This window comes from Cataglyphis hispanica, chromosome 7 (genome assembly GCF_021464435.1).
Source record: "Cataglyphis hispanica isolate Lineage 1 chromosome 7, ULB_Chis1_1.0, whole genome shotgun sequence".
Taxonomy (NCBI): domain Eukaryota; kingdom Metazoa; phylum Arthropoda; class Insecta; order Hymenoptera; family Formicidae; genus Cataglyphis; species Cataglyphis hispanica.
Genome location: NC_065960.1, coordinates 3,287,494 through 3,305,163, shown reverse-complemented (window position 1 = coordinate 3,305,163; position 17,670 = coordinate 3,287,494). Strand labels below are relative to the sequence as shown.

Below are 17,670 nucleotides of genomic sequence, written 5' to 3'. Positions count from 1 at the left end.
AAATTTGATTATTCGAGGTAAATTACGCTGTTCGGTGGATGAAGTCGTCAGTCGAATGCACCTTCGATCGATATTATTCGTCGACGTTTCGCCGCTTTAGCACAGTGACGTTAACCCCCGCCGACCGACACCGCAGTCTTTGCGGTATTGCATTCCTCGCTCCTTCTCGCCCCTGATAGAGGAATTTATCGACGACCCTCGGGGTATCCGTTAATCTCGAGATCAATGGATTAAAGTGAGTTCGTGCCGTCCACACGAGAGCGCGGAAGAGCCGGGCTGATATCAACCAGCGACCCAAACGTTTCGTCGTTGCATCGAATACTATCATGGCAGGGAATACAAATGGCATGTCCACAATAGAAGTAACAAGTAGAGCAATCTCTTTCAGCGACAATTTCTTTCAATATTACGAAAAAAGGAACTGAAAGCGCATTACTTAATTCCTCATCAAATGGTTCTTTTTTCTTTTTCCTCTTTAATATAATATTCAAATTTAATTATAATTATTATATTTATAATTTTAGAAGAATATCTCATATTTTCTACAATTAAATTTTTGTTCAAATGATGATTATTCCTTTCCGAGGAAATTTTTTTTTTTTTTTTTTGTCAGATTTGCATATTTTGTTTATTATTTCTTGAATTTATTATTTCTATTCATGATAAATTTATCGGGTATTGTTTCACGATACATCCGTTAATCTCGAGATCAATGTATTAAAGTAAGTTTCTTATTCTAACGGTGAAGAGCTGACGAAACGAGCTGTCTTCGCTTCTCCGTCTGTCTTGCCTCTTTTGCTCCTCTCTCTTTCTCTCATCTTCCGCTAGATCCAACATCAGACTTGGATATGAGCCTCGGTGCTTCGAGGCGGAGCCCGTATTTCTCGACTAATCTCGAATTCATTGTCCTGTGCTAACACCTGAGATAACTGAAGCGTTCGATAATAATTCTATAGTCAAATGAAACGTTTTGGTGGCATGATGATTAAGTCGTGTCCGAGATTAAATATATAACAAAAGCAAAGTATGCATATTCTAACGCCACATTCGTCATCGCTTAATGATGAGCTTTAATTTGAACTAGCGATTTTCAGACCAATATTGCAGGCAATTCAGTCGAGCATGCAAAAAAAAAGATACAATTTTTCACTATAGTTATATAAGATTTCTCTTAACTTTAGCCGTTCAAGTGCATTTACTACAATTTTATCAAAAGATGCAAGATTAGATTAAGGAAATCCGTTCGAATCTGAAGGGCTCTGGGAGTATTACTCCATTCACGGTTTCTTCAACTCGTCCGTGTTTGTAAACATAGGAACATGCCGTCAGGATTACTCATACTATGACTACCGGTCCTACGAGGAGCTCGCTATACCGGTCTCTCTTGAACCGTCCTCGAATTCATATTCCGGATCATTCTCCAGAAGCGTCGGAAAGTCAGATCGAGAGACGGAGTGGGATAGACGAGGACGAAGAGAAAGAGAGTTGGTTGGTGGAACGGTTTCGAATACAACATAATGAAAAGAAATGTATACGACCGATGTGTGGTCGCAGGGACGAGATTTTTTAGAAGAAGGAAGAGAAGCGCAAGAGTCGAGAAAGAGAGAGAGAGAGAGAGAGAGAGAGAGGTGAGGGACGAGTCGGTCAAGAGAGAAGATGCTGTTGAGGGACTGGAGAGAATTGCGAGACCATCCGAGTGGATGGTAGGAATATGCTGACGGGAAGGGAGCAAAGGGAGAACCTTGGTTCCGCCATAGTAGTGGGGATGGAACGTGGTTTGTTCACTTTCCCGAACGATCAGCTCGCTTCCTCAAGGCGCGGTCGTGACCCCCGAACGCTCAGAGAATCATTGCCGATGTGAAATTTTGCCAGACGATCGTTTTACGATTTTACATCCGTTTATCGCGTCGTATATCGTTCTCTTCGGATTGAGTTATCTGTTGAATCGCTGCCAAATCGACGACGTAATCTCGCGCATGTTTGTTTAAGCCACGAAATAAACATACAACTATGGCATTTCTTCTCGCATATTTTTATTCTATCTCGGCCATTAATCGGGGAGTCATTAATCTCTATTCTTTTTCTTACGAAACATCGCATGAAGGACATGTGGATTAATTATGGTAATTAATAGGAGTGATTTTAAACGCTAGTCCTCATTCGCACGGCATTATTGTAGATCGTACGCCTTTATAAAACTTAGCGATTGTGCAAGATTTACAATCAACTTTGAACTTCGAAACTACCGTAACTCGTAACACGAAGTCTGGGCGAAACATTACGCGCACGTGGAACGCGAAACCGCGCCGTGGAAGAAACTCGAAAGGTCGTCACGTAGCATCGAAGGGCAAAACTAGGTTTTGCATTCGACTGCTGTCGAACGCATCATTAAAGACGCCGTTTCCAAAACCGGTTTTTTAAAATCGCGCGAACCGTCGGCCGACACAATTGACGCTACTGTCGTATCGATCAATTTATATTACGACTTTGCTTGTAAGGTTGAACAGTGTTGTTTGGATAGCGGTGAACGCAATATCGAAGTTGGAAGCACAATCTAAGCTTGTTGTGTCGTTGACATCCGGGGACACGCTGGACCGAGCAAACTTCGGTATTGCTACGAGTTATTACTAAGAGTATTGTAGCATGTTGAAGGATATATCTTGGATATTCGTTGCTGGTTACGGCGCGAGAACTGTATTTTATATATAATGTCACTTTATCGATATACCGATATATTTTCGTCAAATCGTAATACACGATATATCGAAGAAAATTTACCACGATGATAGAATTTCGTGATATTCACCGATCCATTGCTCAATTGCGAATAATAACAGCTCGCGCATAAGTCGCGTTTTTTTCTCGATGAGCAAAGGCGACAAAATTTCGAGAAAATGTCAGACTTTGTGCGCCAAGCAAGGACATTGATATCGCGTTTATTCGATGTAGATGGATTCCCTAGAGTGGCTTGTCCCAGTCATCTGAAAGCCGAGGAGACGAAGAGAGATCGCCTGTGATCGGACGAGAGAGAGAGAGAGAGATTTTACAAGTCACGTCACTCGTCGATGTCATCGCAGTAACTTTTATCTCCCCCGCGCGACCCTTTAGGCGTTCCTGCCATTGTTTTTTGCCCGCCCGATGAAAAAGCGTACGGCTTATCGTATATTGGATTCTCATCACTCCGCGGTGATAACTCTTGTCGACCGGACCCACGGAAATGCGCCCCGATGCTTCTGACAGCGATCTCCAAAGTTTGGCAATGCCCGACACGTCTCGCCCGCATACCGCACATTCGACCGCCTATCACTCCGGCGTTCATTCAATTGTTTGTTATGGGTTTCTATTATCTGATATACAGGCTGTTTGATGAAGGATCGGCATATAGGAAATTACGGAATTGTGAGGATTACGTATCTCTTCTCCTTTACAAAAGTTCGAGTCTGACATTACCTGTCAAGTTATTAATTAATATTACAAGTCACATATTGACTCAAAAAAAAACAAATTTTCAATATGTTATCATATTACTATTATGCCACAGTGTATAGATAATTAACATATTAACATATACATACAGCCGATAATCATGAAACATTATACGAGCGTCTTTAGACTTGCATCAATTAGAATTCACAGCGAACGTATTATTATTTAGTAGCGTCTATCGCGCGAGATATAATATTCTGTTATTATGTATCGTGTCAGGGCGTATCGGTCTATCCTACTGAATATATCCCGGAGCCCTTCTCCTAAGATCGGCTACCGTTACTCAGCATGCCTCGGCATTCTGATCGAATTATAGTCCTTATGTCCTAAGACCAAGCTGACGCTTCTACGAGGCTTACACGAGGCGCGCCTGAGCCTGAGACACGTCCAAGGTGAACCGGTGTTCAGAGCATCGCCAACGAATACCTGTAGGTACTCTACATACACCGTGGCTTGAGAGTTACGGACGTACGTCGTGCGTATAATCTTAGACCCTTGTTACAGCGAGGGCGTCTCGAGGAAGTATGTATTGGCGAATTCCGAATTCAGTGTTATCGTCTTGATAAAACGTAAAATTAAATAAATACTCAAAATATTTATATAAATATGCCGCGCGATATATGCAGCTAATATTCAAAAATAGATAATTCTGCGCTCATATACAAGTTGTAACTTTTTTTCTAAAATTTTTTTTCTAAAAACTGTTATTAAAAATTTCTGCAGGTATTTTTATCGCTTGATTCATTATCGAATAACATCCTACATTTAAGGGGAAAATTTAAAAGTTTTTCTGCGTATCTTTAAATCCTTCTGTTTGGAAAACTAACTTCCCCATAAATTCCGGAATACGCGAATTTCCTCGATATGTTCTGGAAAATATATCCTGTAAAAGATACGAATTTTGTTTCCGGAGAGTAAGCGAGTTAATGGGTGGACAGTGCTCTCACATATTTCGCACGATTGCAACTTCATCGTGTTGCCGTTACTTCTGCAGTCGTTAATTAACGAGTAGATGGTTTTTCGATAAACGTTTACGTTCGTTGTGACACCGTAGAAAGCTTGGCAACGGGCGACTCGAATTGTAACTATCGAGAGTTTTCGATTCCTGCAACTACTTCATTATCCACAGCTTCGTCATCGATCGTTTCTCACGAGAAGCGCTAAGTCAAATAATAAAAAAAAATTTATTCTTATCTTATGTGGTAGGGGTAACCGCGATAACCGTTTCTCTCTCGTAAGTCTTCCACTCTGGTGGAGGAAAAATTTCACCGTTCGCACGCGCTCGCTTGCGGACGCGAGATCGAAGGATTAATCTACGAAAGCGATTTACGAATCCATAAATCCGCTTCCGGATAGGATTTCTTGACGGATGTTTGAGCGAGACAGGAAAAACGTCGATGTAAAAAAAAAGTATAAATGCCGGCGAGAAAAAGTTTCATTCCCCTCCTCTATCCTCATTTCTCAATGTCGAATCAGACAGTTCGCAAACGCGCCGAAGACGTTATAAATTCACGTGTCCGGCAGAAGCATGTGACCCGGGCCGCACCTGCACCTGTACGTATCCGTGTCGCAGCTGTGAGAGCCGCAATGCTCGGAAACGATAAATCGAATCTTAAGTACGGGACTGCGGTTCCGTGGTTTCCTGACATCGCAAATATAAAAGATCTATTCGTCAATACATTGGGAAAGGGAATCAAAATGCGACAAGAAAATGTATTAATATCGTTTATAATCAGTGAATGTGAGAAATGAAATTACAATCTTGAAAATCACGATTACGGATTCTTTCGAACTTTTGCTTTTCTCGAGTCATTTGTAATAGTTACGCTATTGCTCTTCCAAATTTCGGCGCTCTGAAAGCAAAGCGTCCTTCGATAGCTACGTGTTCGCTTGCAAAGGACATTGCTTTCTCGTACGCGCCGGAAGTATCCTTTGGTTTGCGGAGCTGCTTGCGCGGTCGAGTTCAGAGTGTCACAAACCCCGGCAATTTGCTTTGCCGGCGTTTGCTGGCCCGCACGTGCCGATCCGACAAAGGCGGTTTGTTGTCGGACATTTCGAGGCTGATAACCGAAGAGAGGAGCAAGGGCGGACCTTGCCGTAATCGCGAACTTTCGATCGCGATGCGGAAAGCGCGAGGATTAAGCAATAGGATTACCTCTCGCAATAGCGGACGATCCTTTATGAGTTCGTAATGGAACGATAAAGCAGCGGTGATTTATGAGAGCCGATAAACGAGATACCAAGACCGGGGTTCCCAGTTATTTCGGGCGATTGATAACTTTAAGTTGTTAATTTCTCATGCGCGCGGGTGGCACGGTAAGCGAAGTAGTTAAATGGATTTTCCGCTTTTATCAGTGATTGCTATGTCTCTCTGTTAATTCCGCGCTGCCAATAATACTTAAAATTTTTTTTCAGTTGATATTTTACTATAAATTTATGATCCGGTGAACAGCAATTCTCTGGCAAAAAAAAATGCATTGCGGGCTGAAAATGTTTTAGTCGCAAAATATTGTGTACACGAGAGGTACAAAAGACATGTCAACGTCAATAAGTTCTGAAAAAAGTGAAGTTAATCGTATCGTCAAAGCAAATAATACTAAAAGGAGAAAGAGAAAGAGAGAGAGAGAGAGAGAGAGAGAGAGAGAGAGAGAGAGAGAAAGAGAATGGAAATGCTGTTTCATCGAAAAAAGCTTCGGTTCGTATATCGTAGTTTATAAAGCATAACGAGCAAAGTGCATATAATTATTATATGCATGTTGTATGCTGCATTATCGCGAGATGGCGAGTATTTTCGGTATCATTAAATTTATATTATTCGCTTGCATATTAATCATGTTCGGAGTGCCTCTATCTATAATATATCTATTGTACACTCGGGTAAACCCCAGCAAACGAATGTATCGGTTTACTATTACGCTTCATAAATAACACAGTATTATTGGTTATCACATAATATCTAATTACAGTTAGTTTAATTATCGTACATTTAAGGCATTTATTGTTGTCGTCGCCGACAAAATACTCGGTGATAATTGTTGTTGGAAAGGCGATGCGGATATTACATTTAAGTTAATGTCCAAATATCACGTATGTACAGACTTCGACGATCTCGTCGTGCCGGTTAATTTTATTTCATTTTTTTATCTTAGATTTGCGCAAACATACTACGAACATGATGTAAACGGTGATTCGAAGTGCTTGCTAATATCTCATTACAACAACGATTATTGACTGCAATAAAACCTGTCAAATATTTGTATTCACAACAATCTCTGGCCATCTGATCGGCGCCTGATTTTGCCTCAATTGAAGTGACAATCAGAGATTCGCGGGTTATTTCCGGCATGTAGAAAACCTCCGTAAATCGTACTGATTGGTAGCACACGCTGACAAAGGCTGACGGGAGGTAATATCAATGAGTCACGAAATCGGTTGATATCTCCTGACGGTACCGATTTCCGAAAAAAAACCCGATATCGTCGTCGCATCCGTTGTATATATCGACTGGACATTCGACGACGATGACGATGATGCCATCGACGATGCGAAGCGACGATATCGGGGGATGTCGCCTCCGGTCGAATTTACAAGCGCGATTTCGCATACGGTGTCGCGTCATATTTTAATTAGCGGAATGCCGACGGAATTACTGCACGCCGACCGCTCCGCAAATATCAATTAGCCAAGTATCGGGCGCTGGCCGTAGCAATTAATGCGACGCAAATATTTAGTCCGTTTGCGGCCGGGATGGTGTATTGGTTCATGGGCCGCCTTCCAAATGCGTGTGCACGTCCCGCGCGGTTGCATAAACGCACGCTCGAACGCGCCGAGTCGCGCTCTCGTAGCTCGCACATGGTCCTCGATCATGTTGGCTGGACAAAAATTCAGGCGGGTCAGTGAACGAACGTTAACCGCCGTAAGCGAGCCGCTTGTACGCTTCGCGATTCCTGGTCGCCTCCATCGGCCAGCCAGTAATTTCGCTCGGCGCAAGTTCGGTTCTCTCTGCACGCTTAATCCATTAAAATCCGCCACACCTAATGGCAAATACTTGTGCACGTTGAAAAAGGTTTGTGCTACAAATCGAAAACGAATGTGTCTAAGTTTTTTTATATATTTTTTTAAGATTTTTTAAGATTTTTATTTGTCCATTATAAATAATATTCTTTACGATATTGTCAAAACTTTCAGCAGAATTCCAAAAATTTCCTCAACCAGTACCATCAAATTGATTGTGATGGACCCGTCCTTGGGAAAATTTGATATCGGATTTTATCTATATAGTTAGCGGGTGCAATCTTTTTTTAAATCGTGCTGTCAATCTGTCTGACGAATCCGTATTATTTTTCGGATTTTTATATGAACATAGTCGGGATCATGCGCCGATCTCGCGGACGCAGTTAGTCTTTTTTTTTAACCCCGGGGCATAGCCAGACACGCATCATTTATCTTTCAATTGCGATTGCATATGGACGCTCGCCTCCATTCGCTGGTGCGCTTCAGTTTGAGTTGTGACATGATACGGCTATTAATCCACGACGAAATCACGTATAATTCACGCATGGTAGAGGGACGGCCGCCGTCATGATGACGTGGTACGGATGTGAGCATCGCATTTTCTGCCCTCACGACGTTCCCCTTAATCGACCGTATAATGATTCGAACTTCCGGTATATCTAGAACGCACACACGTTCACAGAATGGAGGGCAAGAATCATAGGCGAAACATCGTGAGATACAACACGGATGTACGCGCGCACGCAACGACCTTTATATTCATACGAAGCAAACGAACGACCGATTAGACTAATGGATATGCAGGAAGAGCATCATTACATGGTCAAAAAAATAACGATTCTTTCCTCCGCACTTATTTTCTCACCCCTCTCCCACTCTGTCCTCTTACACTTTGTCTCTCTGCATTGATTTCTCTTGGTCATTGTCACGGTTATCTTCAATCAGAAGCTTCAAGTGTCGTTTCCTCCGGAATCGCTTGATCGGTCTGTTTGTCCGATTTTATTGACCCGAAGTCCTACCATCTCTTTTCATACGAGCATTTCGTTCTCGTCGTTTTCGCCTCGCTCGTACCACCCAGTTTCCTCTTTCGCGGCTGTTGTGGCTCTCGGCTGGCATCGATCCGCGCGCTCCAACTTGATTAGCAGTTGCAAATTTAATTACTGGCTCACCGCACCTCGTCGCCGCGCTTTGTATCTTCTTCTCGGTTCTCCACGCGCAAGTAGATATTCTTGCCTCGGGCAAGTTCTTATTCTTCTTTTCTCGCTCTTTTTCTCACCGCGCCGCGCCACCAACAAACCCATCTCGGCGTGCTCGCTGTTTTTGCGGGCCTCCTCCGGCTTCGGTTTCTCGGCGAAACTTTGCGGGCAACACGATTACTCGTAAGTGGTAGAACGTGGGTTCCACTTACATGGATATTCGCGGTTTAAATAAGTTCGCCAACCGTCTCGCGTTTTTAACCTTGCAAATGCGACGAAGAAAGTAATGTGTAGCCTTGTCTGTAAATTGGAATCGCAAAGTAAAAACTATAGTCTCAAGATTGTTCCGTCAGAATTATTAAAGTGTTGAATTAGTAAAACTTAAGTAAATATATATGTGTATAAGTTGATTCAGTAAAATTTAATCGGGAAACTAAATCTACTATCTTAGCGAATAATGGGCAGACTACGATTTTTGCAAGATTGATAGATTGTTTTATAATTCAAAGATTCGAAAGTTTTTAATGCATCTTTCCAAGTATATCGCAGCATCCATTACTTTATTACATTTTATCCGATCTTTTTTCGGACTTTACGAGAACATAACAAATTTGCCATCGTCTTTGTGCGAAAATTCAGAAGATAAATATCTCATTGTAGAAATGCTTTTACGGCAAAACTGCTTGATCTAAATGTTGAAGAAGAGATTTAATCTTCCTTGATTTACCTTCCTACATATATCTTACGGACGCAGAAAATATAAAACTTGCATCTCGGTCATTGCGTTATTACTCGTGATGCTATGAAAACTATTATGTATGCTTCCCGGAAGAAAAATAAATTCAACGATAAGCGATTAGTCAATGCATTACGCGATTTTTCCACACGAAAAATGAAATCATGTTACTTTGAGCCACTATGTCGAAGATAACGTGACGGTATGCAAAGCACGCGGCCGGTTTATAACACCTGCCGAATGACGATGAGTACCGAGTAAGGGGGCTTTAAACGCGCAAAAGTCTTTTACGGACGCGTATCTCGGAGAGAAGGAAGGTAAAGGTGGATATATATTCAGGAATTTCGCGCCGAGATTCGCGACGATACTATCTACTAGCTGAGCTAGAGCTACCATGTCAAGACGGAGGCTGCCAAAGATTCCCTCTGCGGGGGGGTTACGCCAAGTGATACGATTATTCCGCCCCGGCGGATGGCCCGGCGCTTCCGTGCAACGTACTTTAGAAGTTGCGCGCGCGAGTACCACTTTCCAAGATAATGAAACGATCCACAAGTTGTCGAGTGCCATTCCCGCCCTTCGTTTCCCTCGTAGCCGTCACCGCAGTCGCGGTTTGCCCGTTTGCGGATGTAGATAAAAAGGATGAGCACCTTGCGCTCACGAGAAAGCTTGGGAAACAACCATCACGCGATATCCTCATCTAGAATACTTTTTATTCTGTATGTATGAATTTTTAAAACACACGGGACGTATGCAGCTCTTTCGAATCTCATAGATTTTCTTATTTAAATATTTGACAAAATATGTTTTTAAAAGAAATTTGCAGATTATCTCATGAAAATTTAAACAAATGTTTTTACTAAAACCATAAAACGTCTAATAGAATTTTTATTTTGAAATTATAAAGATACTACGCATTTCCATTTTCGCGGCTGTTTCTAGAGAAAAAAAAATTGTTATCTTTGTTTATTATTTCTCGTTTATATGCAACACAGCGATATAAAGCAGAGATTGCACGGATGAGATCTCGTTTTGGAGTAATGCATATATTACGCGTGGCATATATTATTTTAATTTTCACGTTTGCAGTTGTTAGAGACGTTTATGTTAATTTCTCACTGTGAAGAAATAAGTCGCTTTTATAAGTGATCGAATTTTCACGGATATATTACGCTGACCGTTCGATCGCGCTGCAATGCCAATGCACTTTCGATTACTTGCTCCGTCGGAATTTATTTTCAGTTCTAACGTCGTTGTCAAACTTATTGTTTCAGTTTATTGGATAACCCCGTACCCTATCTTCCGTTTTCTCTCCCACACTCAGTCTCATTATATCACGTAGCGCGAACTTCTGAACAATATTAACGCAACCTCTCTACCGATTCCCTTGTAAGCCTCGACTGTCAGCGACATCGTTTCGTGCCAGTGGGTTTGTTAGTGAGAAACTCGTTTAGTTACTAACTTTAACCCCATCCACCGTGATAGAAGTCCCAGGATATTTGAGCAAGTGCTATTAGACTGGCTCTAGCTATCTTGCCGGTCTTGAGTTTCTACGAGGGTCACAAATGGCTGCACATCTGCGACCTTATAAGACTTTCGTCGCTTTTATTTCGCACGATATTAAAGTGAAAGTTCTGTTTCGCGTTTCCGCCGCCAAATCAATTAAGATAGAATCGTTCATCAATTTAAGATAGAAAGATATTAATGTACAGGAATAAAATGTAAAATAAAATAGTCTCATATTTTTGAAAAAAATTGGGTCATCTAATTGAATATGAACGAAAAATTATTACATGGGTCGGAAAACAAGTGCAGATACGGTTCTATCTGTAAACCTTTCTGTATCTGGATTATATACGTAAGAACTTTCGCGAATGTTTCTTTCATTAGCTTAATTAGAACGTCGGAATACAGCAGCGTGTTGCCGCATCGATTCTCCTGCCAATGATGTCGTTAACGAGATAATCAGACGTGGGCTAGTTTCTTAGCTCGGGCTGTTGGAAGCTGTACGTGGTTTCTTTTTTTTTTCGCCGTACGTGAAGTTTCGATCGGCTAATGAACCATTATGATCGAAACAAGAGCGAAGTCTTATTACCGCTTCGCAATGAATTGATAGCGATTCATAAGCGCGATTTTCTCATATTCTTCCCATATTCTCATTATCAGAAAATACAAATTTTAATTAAAATAGAATAATCTAATGAGCTAATAATTAGTTTAAATAATGGTTTTTTATAATATAATATATATATATATATATATTTTGTTACTTATTCAGAAATATTATTTGAACTCTGTTTTATTATCACTCGCAGAGTTTATAGACATGACAATTATATTTGTTATAAGCCATGTCGTATATCAAGATGTAACGATTACATAGCTTGAGAAAATTAGCCAGATTAAATGCATGAGCATTTTGATTTAGGTTACTGAATAATTAAATGTCGTCCGTATCCACTCAGTAATTTTGTCATTGACGGCGATCGGATGAATTGGTACGATTGTTATCGGCGACTAATGAGATCGATGTATTTATGTGACCCATATGCGCATAATGTAATATCCTGTTCCCCGATCCGTCCTATGCAGAAATGCTGCAGCAGCTGCAGTTAATGCATCGGGGTGTACGGCGTTGCAATCGCTTATGTTGATCGGGGTACGGGTGCGATTGCACGTTTGCTACTGTCAATCTCTATTACAGAATTGCCAGTTTATTGAAATGTATGGCTACAAAGTAATATCGTGACGGAGAGAGTGGTATGTAAATTTCATTCGCTGATATTCTATTCAATAACTTGCCTGTGTAAGAAGTTTTACATCTGCAAAATTTGTTGACACTCTCTGTTGTGAAAAGCATTTGTGTTAAAGTTTTAATTTCACTATTTCTTAATATATAGGTGTATGCATCGAAGAGATTTTTAGATTAAATTTTTGTAAAAATTATGCGTATTAAGTTTATTTTAGTATAAATGTTATATAACAGAAAGGAAAGATATAATTATTTAAAAATCAGTTATCGATTATTTCAAGTTCCTACTGAGAAGCCCATAATTATATAGTATCTCTGATTTATACGCGAAACGAGAAATCATCTTGCTGGGATGTACTTATACTCTATCGTATTGTGTCTTTTTCGAGAGGGAAAGAGGACGCTTTTCATTCCCGCTAGCAGAAGTTCTTTATCTCTCTTTTCTCTCTCTCTCTCTCTCTCTCTCTCTCTCTGCACTTAGAAGTCGTTATCCGATGCACAATTATGTCGGTGGATACTGTTTCTTGGTATACACGCATCCTACTTCTTGTAGATACGCTTCGGCAGGTGCGCCCATTTGTTATACGTTACATGCATCGCGCCGTGAGAATATCGAGTCCTATATATATAAATAAGACTATTATAGGATAGATTGTAAAAATTAGCGGTCCCGGATGTATTCCTACACGCGGACGAGATTAACGTGTCTGCTGAATACTGTTTATGTTATCATGTGGATTGATTTTCTCCCCAATATCTTGTGCACGCATTTTACACTACTAACGTGTGCTTGTGTTCTTTACGACAAGATGTATCCGTAACCATTTTTATCTGATTTTGATGATTTCGTCACAGTTTTATAGGAATAATACTGCAAAAGTTTTTGGAAATTTTCAAATTTTTTAATTTTCTAAGGTTTTACATTTGTAGCTACGTTTTGTAAAAATTTCAAATATTCATGTTGCATTAAAACGCATAATCTGTGACAATTATTACAGCAATATTTATTATATTATAGTAATGCGATACACACTGCTTATACATATATTAGAGAGAACAAAGTTCATTCGGTTAATTCGCGTATATCAATGTCACGCAACACACAGCGGTGAAAAACAATTCTAATCACGTCTCTAATAAACTGGGCGCGCGCGAGCGAAATAGTTACCGCAGTCACAAAACGCGTTTACGTCAACTGCAGACGCAATCGGTTTATCTGCGGTATAAGCGGGACAATGAAACGACGTATCTCGATCCCTCGACGAGTTGAACAATGGCGAGATCGCGTCGGTAAATAATCGATAGGCGTGATCGACAGCCCGCGCGACAGGATATTCCACGTGTCAAGAGTAGTAACGGTCGACGACTCCTCAAGCGCGGAGTGAACGCACTCTCTTTCTCTCTCTCTCTCTCTCTCTCTCTCTCTGCTTCTCTCAGTTCTCTGTGAGAATTCACGATGTTGGTGGGAATTGCGCGATGCACATTGTGCCCGTCGTCAGGCGCGAGGCAAGGGGAAATCTTTCACCCTCGGCCCTTTTCTTTCTTCCGCGAGCTCTCGACATTCTTTTCCTTTTTTTTTTTTTTTTTCTTTCAACGCATACTCATCTCGTTCTCATAATTAACGCAACCGCTGGCGCGTGTGGTGGAGCCGACAATTTCGCAGCTGGCACGATGACATCGCGGGCACTCGTTGTACTTAGGGCACAATGGGACAAACAAAAACCGGCAGAAGCCCCTGAATGCGAAGCTTGCTTATTTTTTCACAGTATTAGGAGAGCGCGTATGCGAGGAAAAAAGAAAATTGCGAGAGATCCGCTATGCGGACAACGCTATAGAAACTGAGACAAGCTGAATGGACCAATGACAAATAAGCTAACAAACAGTTAAAAGGCAAATTGCCATCGATCTTTATATTCTCGCAATGCGAAATTGCAAAGCTCGACTTATCCTAATCGCAAAAGTCACTAATAATAATTAATGTCGTTTCGGCTGCATTTTAATGAGCATATTCATTGCACGTGGGAATAGTGATTATTCTGTTATTGCCGTATCCCGAAGACGCCCTCGAGACGAGTTGAATCATCAGCGGATATTACTGTCGGAGACCCCGAGCAGGGAGAGACAGAGATCCTAAACGATAAATCCAGTTCCGTTCCTCTCGTGCGTATCTCCAATTTTCCGGCGTTGCTTCGACTTCATTTCCTTCGAGGATGGCGGAGAACATATGGCAGGTAATTCGTTAATCGGGGTATGTGTATAAGCTAACCGAGAGTTGGTAAATGTTATCAGAAATCAAGCAGATCTAATTTGCGGCGTTCACAACTCTTGTGCTGAGCAATCCTGTTACAATTTCATTAATGTATACGGGACGCAAGTTCCATCCGTGGTTTATTTACACATTGTAGAATGGCCATTTATTTTTAACGGAAATTCCATTGAATGCTATTGCGTGTTCTTCATTATAATTTTAAATTTTTAACATCGATATTAGACAGCGTATGAAAAAAAAAAAAAAAATCTCCTTAAAATAAAAATTAAATTATATATCTATCGTTATTTATTTGCGTCGCTGAAGGGATTAATTCGTGAAAAGCTATCAGTGTTTTCAATAGCTTCAGATTGGAAAGGATGGCAGATATTGACGCGCCGGGTATCACGACGAATTGCGTAACCGCTTGGCTGCGTAAGCGTGTATAATTCGATTTCAAGTTCACGGAGAGAGAAAGCGAGCGAACTCGACGTAACGCGGACGAGCGGCGCGAATGACCCTGACGTGTAGGCCCCACGCGAAAGTGAAACGAGGCATCGGTAAAAGTACGCCACACGAAGCCGTTGTCACGACCCGATGACACACTTCCATATTCGTCGAGCCCTGTTTCAAAGGCATAGTGCAATCTGTTTGCAAGTGACGTAATAGATCACACAAATGGAAGCCCAAGTAACTGCTCATACAAAGAAGCATTCGCGACGATCTTTTTTTCTGGTAAACTTGTCATATATATGTAAATGCTATTGGTTGGAAAAAAAGAAATGTACTTTTTCATATATTTTATTGCAGAATTAGAGAGACAGATTGCGTTTCAAAACTAGCTTGACATATTTGATTTTATAACGTCGTTGAGCAAGAAATGTTTTACGAATAAACTTGTTCCAGTAAAAAATAGATTTAAAAAAAAAATATCTTTTATATCCAAGAATATGACTCTTTTACTTTTAACTTTATAAGTTATGAAAAATCGATACATAATAATATTTTATTCCCCGAAATACAGTTCAGACCGGGCTTTGCTTATATTTTATCGCAGTCACTTGTACTACATAACCAGTAGTTATATATATATATATATACATATATATGCACACATGAGACAGAGTCAGGCGGCGCTCACTGTAGAATCCTTCCTATACCGTGGGGTGCTATATTTCCTAGCAATGGGTGGTAAAGTTTTTTTCCCCTAGCGCGTGTGATATATGGTCAAATCCTCGCGTTTCTACGCTTACGATTTTCATGGTACCTCCTTACTAGAAATTTATCGACCAACTTGTGAAATTATTAGCACGGATCCGCGATTCTGTATTTGCCGGCAACTCGGTGCATGTATCTTCATGAAGCATTCTCTCTCGATATGAACAGTCAAGATCTCAGGAGAAGGCTGCAGATTATGAACTATAGACGCGATACTTGAGCAAATATGTACTTTGAAAGAAGATAATGCATTTCTCATTAATTTATCACTTTCGTGTTGCTGGACTCAAGCGAATAAAAAGCAATATGGTTTTCACGAAAAATGCTTTTTACTCGATTCTAAATTTTTTCCAAATATAATTTCAAATCGTATTGTAAACGGCGTCACGTACACTTGACGTTTAGTGAATTGACGATTTTCAAACGTCCTCACAATCGATCTATACCTCATACCTTTTTATAAGTAGCTTACCGTAATTCACCGTCTATACATTGGAATGCCATTGGGCAAATTGAAAGAAGTAGCCGACAATGGCGCATCGGTAATTGAGACCGCGAAGAAAGGAGAATAGCGAGTCTCGATGCAAATAGAGAAGAATGCGCGCCTCCTTCTTATTCCCTTTCAACCGTTCGTACTTGGCGCCTGGCATATCATAGTAATACACCGCGAAATGTTGCCGTATAAAAGTCACCGAGGATCGATTTTCCGCCAACGATTTACCGACGATCTCATTCTTCTTCCTTCTCCTTGTCGTCTACTTCTCTAAGAGTAGCGTCGACTTCTGTAGGTTTTAAAGCGGAGAAGAAGCCGGCTTTCTTAGATACGATAGAAGAATTGGAAGGAGAAACTTGAGATCCTGCACCCGACCGATCCCGTTCCTCGCGATACGCCTCTATGGATTGAAAATATAAAAAACTCCTTTTTTCCCTTGACTTAAAAAAGTACATTTATAGATTTGCTCAGACTTGGCCGATAAAGCTTTTAAAGTTGATTCTCGATAATCACGTTGAAATGAAATCGAACGACATTCTTAAATTATTCTTCATCGACATTATGAACGATAAACCTTTTATTTAATCCAATGAAGATTGAAGCTAAAGGTTATTAATTGACTAAATAGATTTTGCGCTGCGCAAATTATTTGATTAAGAGATCGATATATTTTCTTACCATCACGCAATTTCTGCGTGCAATTGTAGTAATCGTTATTTCCTCAATCATAAATAAGTACTGATATTTTTTTATTATAGTTTTTTTAAAAAGACCGTGAGATCGACATTATAATCGAGCAAAGAGATTTCTTCTGGTAGGGGAAGGATGTGGGAAGGAAAGCGGTAGTACTCGAGAGGCAAATGCTTGCATCCGATGTCTGGCACTCACCCTCCTCGGCTTTCTGATCCTCCGCTAGAAGCTAATTAACGAGCGTAAGTAATGCGTGTAATTAAAAGGGAGGGAAATATATTGCCAGCCGGCGGTATCGCGAAGAAACGACGGGAAAACTGGCTGGTGCCACTTAATGGTGCCTCTCCTCGCGTGCCCTCCTGGGATATAGTCTGGGTCCTGGGACGTCAGAGAGTGTGCGAACGTCACAGTCACGTGAACACATGGAATCTCTATATGCATCGAGTTTGTTGGCATATTCACATTGGCGTAGTTTCGAATGTTATTTTGCAATTCGTCTCTTGCAATTGTGCGCTTTAAATTCGATTTAATATTCTTTTATACAAAGCACAATTACAGTTTCTGTATTATTAATAAAATTTTAATAAATTTCATAAATATGCATGTAATGAAATGTACATATCACATTGTATTGCAATGTAGAGCTTGCAATTATTACAACTCATGTATATTTCTATATGCTGTTTTTTTATACATTGCGTATAAAACACGCGATGTTTGTAAATGTTTATTTCAGAATATATTATATTTAACGCGCACTTCATTAAAATTTAGTGTAAAATTAAATTAGCGAAATTAAAATCAGCACATTGGTTACAAAGCGCGTATCGTATTTGGGAA

At 40.5% G+C, this 17,670-nt stretch overlaps 1 protein-coding gene across 11 annotated transcripts in view; it reads left to right on the top strand.

Moving 5' to 3' along the window:
* The window catches only part of LOC126850734 (protein turtle), a 208,725-nt gene that overhangs the window by 16,331 nt on the left and 174,724 nt on the right, over positions 1-17,670 (top strand). The window contains exon 2 of one of the 11 annotated variants that reach the window (XM_050593998.1): positions 16,912-17,072. The exons of the other annotated variants lie outside the window; for them this stretch is intronic. The gene's annotated coding sequence lies outside the window, so the exon portion shown is untranslated. The remainder of the gene's footprint in view (positions 1-16,911; positions 17,073-17,670) is intronic. 11 annotated transcript variants of the gene reach the window in all.